The sequence below is a fragment of the Streptopelia decaocto genome (genome assembly GCF_964273445.1).
Source record: "Streptopelia decaocto genome assembly, chromosome: 6".
Classification (NCBI taxonomy): domain Eukaryota; kingdom Metazoa; phylum Chordata; class Aves; order Columbiformes; family Columbidae; genus Streptopelia; species Streptopelia decaocto.
Genome location: NC_138660.1, coordinates 39134973 through 39140972, shown reverse-complemented (window position 1 = coordinate 39140972; position 6000 = coordinate 39134973). Strand labels below are relative to the sequence as shown.

Here is a 6000-nt window from a genome sequence, read left to right as displayed (position 1 = left end):
GTATAAAATAAGGTCACTGCTGATGTTTCGTATGTAACAGGCAACTCAAGCTCTTCTTTCTTATAATCCACCCTCATTACATAGTGATCTCTCTAATCCCTTTGACTATTTTAGGTGTATTGGGAGCAGAAGATGTGTCTATTTTTATTTCCCCTGCTGTTTCTTTCTTATCAGCAAATATCTATTAATTGGTCCTGTCTCATTGTTTTACGTTTACCTGCATTAAAACATGTGTTGCAGTGGGTTGGAGGGGTTGCAAAGTCTCCTGCATTTGGCAGTTTTAGTCTTTCTTGTTCTTGCATCACCCAGAAATAAAATTATGTTTCGTTTATAGCAGATACTTGGATTTCTGTCCCTTAACTCTTTCTTAGTTTAGCCAATTTTTGCAAGTAGATTGCATTGAAGTCCTGAGAGTTTGACAGAATAATTGCAATCAGAATGTTGTTCTTCCAAACTTGAGGGACATAGAAATTGGAAAAAACACTTTTTTTTTTTTAATTCCTTTTTTTCGTGTGTGTGTATGTGCAAAAAAGAAAAAGTTTCTGGCTCATCTAAAATGAGCTTTGAGAGTTATTGAGATAGAAAACTCACATGTTTAAAAACCTGAGCCGTGTCATCCTTACCCTGTAATAACAATCCAGCACCTAGAAGGCAGTTCATATTTAAATGTAAATTTCTAGTGAGCTGCTTGTTATTGTTTTCTGCTCCAGGAGTCTACTTGAGAGATAATCTTTTAGCAGTCCTGCTAACTGCTCTGTACTCATAACTAGTATTTTACTTCTCAGAGTACTAAAATATTCTGTATGTAGGTAGGTTCACATTAATTATTTGCATAATTTTAAAATCATAGAATTGTAGAATAATTTGAGTTGCAAGGGACCTCCAAAGCTCATCCAGTGCCACCCCTGCCATGAGCAGGAACATCTTCACCCAGGTTGCTCAGAGCCCCGTCCAGCCTGGCCTGGGATGTCTCCAGGGATGGGGCATCCACCACCTCTCTGGGCAACCTGGGACAGGGTCTCACCACCCCTATTGTAAAAAATTTCTTGCCATATGTACTATAATTTCTTGTAAGAACATAAGATGTTCATAACAAAGCATGCAATTATACAGAGAATGCATCAGTGCAAAAATGAAAGGTAAATTTGGTCATCTAAATTAGGTATTGATGATTAATGCTGATCTGTACTCTTTGCCTAACAGATATGTAATAAGGCTTCCCAAAGCAGGTGGTCAGGTTTCTAGGATTTTATCCAATTAGAGAAACCAAATTCTACTATTATTTGACTCTGTAGTCATACGATTATACAAAACTAAAGCCCACTGATGCTCCTAGAAGGATGTGGATGGGCAAGTTTCTCACACATGGTACAAAGACCTTCCTGGCTGGAGGAAGATCTTTTCCTCTGTGTCTCTTTTCAGACTAACAAGATTTGTCCCCGTTGCCAACCGCAGCTGCTCTTCCCCTGGACTGACCCACTGCCCAGGGGGTGCATCACCCTGCATGGCTGCAGCTGCTCTGACCCGTGCAGAGGTGGGGGGATTGGTTATCCCTGGCGTGAAGAACATGCCTTCACTGGTAACAGGTTCTGGGGATAACGCAAATTTGATGGTGAAAACAACTTAATACTAGATTAGGAGCATCTGAAAACAGCCTTTAAAACGTGGCACAGAATAGCCTGACTTTAGTTCCCAACCATGTCATTTTTTGCTTATATAACACTACCCTAGATGAACAATTAAATATATAGCACTCAAATATGGTTTTGTAATGGGGAGAGTTTAATTTGTTTCAGTTACCTGCACAAATGATTCTAATCTACAGATTAGTTGCCCTGATTTGAATAATGTGCATGTTTAACACAGCAAAATGCATGTGTCTAAACTTAGCTTGCAATGTTGAAGCAACTTATAAAGACAGATATTTGATATATATTTGGTATCTTAAATATGTACAGTTAATATCTGAAGTTTATCATACTAATTCTACTTAGTCAAATGTGCATTTTTTTCCAGTGGAAACACAAAGAATATTAGTATCGTGTCTGAACAAGCTACCTGTAATTACTTCCTATCAAAACTGATGTAAAAGCAAAGGGAAACAAGTTAACTCTATTAATTCTTTGATATTTGATGTTCTATTGTCTGATGCAAGAAAAAAATCACTACTATAATGACCTCATTTCTGTAGCGCAGAAATTATTTGCAATTACTTCACCACGTTCTCTGGACGCTTTCGTGGCTTTTGTTTGTAAATTGTCTCAGGGGAATCCACAAAGCTGCTACCAGAAGTCAGAGAGGCAGGAATTTTACATTGTTTTCATGACAAGGATTTTCCCAAAAGTGCCCCATTTCATGGCCAGTTCCTGGCAGCGGGCTCATTTGATAAACATCCTCCATGTGTTTTGGACCTCCTTGTCCATAAAATGTTTCCCCAGTAGTCTTCATGACACTGCTGTGGATGAGAGACTTAGGGAACACTTTACATATGAGTAAAGTCTCTGGTCTCTCTTCTGCCTCTGTGAAGACAAAGTCCAGTCATCTCCAGGATAGCCAGTAAGTATAACAGGGTATTTCATTTCTTTCTGTTATCCTTGTTGAACAGACAGTATGTTACCAGACAATGAAATGGGGAAATATAATAAACTTCTAGAGAATTGTTAAGAAAGTTGCAGAGCAAGAATCTGAGTGTTCTCTCACCTCCCTAAGTTTGGAGGTGTAAGCCTGTGGGCAGAATTTGGTTACTTTATTAAACCAGGAGTTACAAGAAAATTGACTTTGCCTGTGCTGCAGACTGCTAATGAAACATCATGGGGAGAAAAGAGAGAACCGTACTCCTTTAGCTTGTGAACAGAAGCAATAAAACTGAAACATTAGTATTATATTTTTAGATTAAAATATATTGTGAGCATCAAATACACTCCCAGGAAGTGGTTCACAAGTGGGAACCATGATACTGGATGTAATAATAAATTCATAGAACCATAGAATAGTTTGGGTTGGAAGGGACCTTAAAGATCATGTAGTTCACACCCCCCTGCCACCTGGGACACCCCCACTAGACCAGGTTGCTCAAAGCCCCATCCAGCCTGCCCTTGAATACATCCAGTGTTGTGGCATCCACAGCTTCTCTGGGCAGCCTAATCGAGGGCCTCACCATCCTCATGGTGAAGAATTTCTTCCTTATAGTTTATCTAAATCTCCCCCTGTCAGTTTAAAGCCATTATCCCTTGTCCTATCACTGCCTGCTGTTGTAAAAAGTCCCTCTCCAGCTTTCTTGTAGGTCCCCTTTAGGCCCCGGAAGGCTGCTAGAAGGCGTCTCTGAAGCCTTCTCTTCTCCAGGCTGAACAATCCCAACTCTCTCAGCCTGCTCTCACAGGAGAGGTGCTTCAGCTCTCTGATCATCTTCATGGCTGCCTCTGGACTTGCTCCAACAGTTCCATGTCCTTGTTATGTTGGGGGCCCCAGAGCTGGACGCAGCACTGCAGGTGGGGTCTCACCATAGGGGAACAGAGGGGCAGAATCATTTTCCATGACCTGCTGGCAATGCGCCTGGTGATGCAGCTCAGAATACAGCTGGTTTCTGGGCCACGTTGCCAGGTCATGTTGAGCTTCCCATCAACCAATGCCCATCTCTCATATTAATTCAGAAGCACTGCAAGTTTTGAAACTTCTTCATATAGGATGGTTGGATGTTGAAGCTCTAGATGTGGTGAAGGCAGTATGAAAGCCTGTTACACACTAAATGCACTCAGGAACTTGATAAATAGCTTCTAGCTGGGCTAGCAGTGTATATTGTTTTCTGATCAAACTGTCGATTTTACAAAGTAAAGACCTGCTGGATGATCAGGAAAAAATAAAGAGAGTAGACAAGTACAGAATAAGTGAAGAACATAGTCAAATCAGGTGTGTTAAGCAGCAATGAAGGAGAGAAATATGCTGCTGTTGTTATCATCACCAGTCTTTAATTAGTACATCATAACTATTTTCCCACCATTCATGTATAGAGTGTTAATGGCATTTACTCAGAAGAAGCTCAAAAAGAAACGAATTACATAATTTCCTCTTGAACTCTTCTTTAGAGTTGTTTTAGGCATTGCACAGATGAATAATAATGTGAAAGTGGTAGAGCAGAAGATAACTTAGCTGTCCAAATGGATTCACCAAACGCCTGCATTTAAAAAGGGTTAAATTTATTACACTCTTATCAGGCAATGGGTGTTATACAGTGTGCTTAAAAGTGGGGTTTTTTTTAGATTAAGAAATGTGTTATATAATTGAGAATTTAATTCACCAGTGATGGATCATCAGTAACTAAAGCCAAGCAAGGGGTAGGGGTGCCACTTCAAGTTAAATATCAAATCTAGCGGTGGCAAGATCATGGTCAACCAACAATTTTTGGAGGGGAATGGTTTGGAGTGCAGAAGGGGTAGTCTTCCCAAACCCATTTTTACAAAATGCTGCAGTTTTTAATTTCAGATAAGATCTGATCTTGCATAAACTGCAAGTAAACTGAGTTGTGCAATTATATAAAATAAGACTGAGTGTTTACATATGCATGTAAAATATCAGGTTGTATGATAAGCTGTGTGAAAAAAGTTATCAGCCTGGGTCTTGAATTGCTTGACAGGAATGGGTATTATGCGTCACACCAGGTTAAAACTTTAAGGTTCTGGAGCACCATTAGCATATTTTGTTTTCTATCTAGGCGAGTATTGGTTGCTCCCAGACAGGCCTAAGAGAAATGAACATTTTGAAAGCATAAATGGGCACTAAGTGGCAAGCAGGGAGATATTCTGAAGTTACCTGGGACCGAATTAATACTAAGAAATCCTTCTCAGCAAGGTGGAGTGAGGAGGCAGGCTTGAATCTTAATAACTCCCCAAGGATGTTGATAGTGCAGAAAAGGAAGAATTCCCAAAGCTGAGCTCCCTATGTCCCTCAGGATATAAGCTATGCAAAAAGACTGAATCTCTGAGCATCTGTGTTAAGAATCTAACAGTATATTGCCTGGATAGAAGGCAAGTAGAAGAAATTTCTGGTCTTGCACTAGCATTAGCAGCATTAGCCAAAGCTCCATGGTATACATTAAGATAGTGGGGCCTGTTCAACTAGTAATACTTAATGTTTCCTATTGCTGAATTTTGGCAGCTTTCTGCTCAGTGTCTCAGCTGCTATGTATGGTATTCCACAATGTAAAGGAACTTGGCTTCTGTTTTAGGGAGAGATTATGTTGATTTAGGCATTGAAACATTCACCATGTATATTCTTTTTGAGAGTCTAATCCTAGGTGATATAGAGGCTTTCAAAAGTGTTATCACCTTATTCAGATTGTGCCTGCATAAATCTTTTCACACATTTACTTCTATATGATGAATATACAGGCTCCCAACCATAACTGGTAATTGATATTATAGCAATTCTACCTGTAACACCGAAGATATAGATTCATCAACAATACTCCGACAGTTAGATTGTCAGCTTTCAGGGGGATTCAAGGGCAAAGTCATAACCAGAGACAGTTTAGGGTTTTTTTCTTTTCCTGAACTGGAATTGTACAAACTTAAATCTGAATAAAAATTGATCTTGATAAATTTTAAGTGTCTCACCTGTTAAAATGTCTCTTTAAGGTTTCAAGTGCTACTTAGTCTTTCAGGGTGTCAAACTTATTCTTTTAGGGCCACTGCACTTCTTCAGTCAACAAAACTTTTCCATTACTTCTTCCCTAATACTTTTTGCCATCCCTTTCTCAGTTTCCTTTTTCCTTTCACCTCATATTTACATTTTAAAAATCTATTCCTATTCATTCCATTTACACCCTCATCTTTATTCCATAATATCTGTTGCTTTTATGATTTCTTACTTGGTCCAACAGACATTTTTATTTTTTTTTTTAGTATTTCTGATTGTCATTTCCCTCCCCCCCCTCAGTCCCATCTATTCTTGTCATTATTCTCTCTAACTCATTCTATTAAGCTTCCATTTAGACACTAATATGTC

General features: G+C 39.2%; 1 protein-coding gene across 1 annotated transcript in view; it reads left to right on the top strand.

Annotated features, from left to right (window-relative positions):
- Window positions 1–2447: 2447 nt before the first annotated feature.
- Window positions 2448–6000, top strand: part of SLC39A10 (solute carrier family 39 member 10) — a 59871-nt gene continuing 56318 nt past the window's right edge. The window contains exon 1 of the mRNA XM_082056320.1: window positions 2448–2556. The gene's annotated coding sequence lies outside the window, so the exon portion shown is untranslated. The remainder of the gene's footprint in view (window positions 2557–6000) is intronic.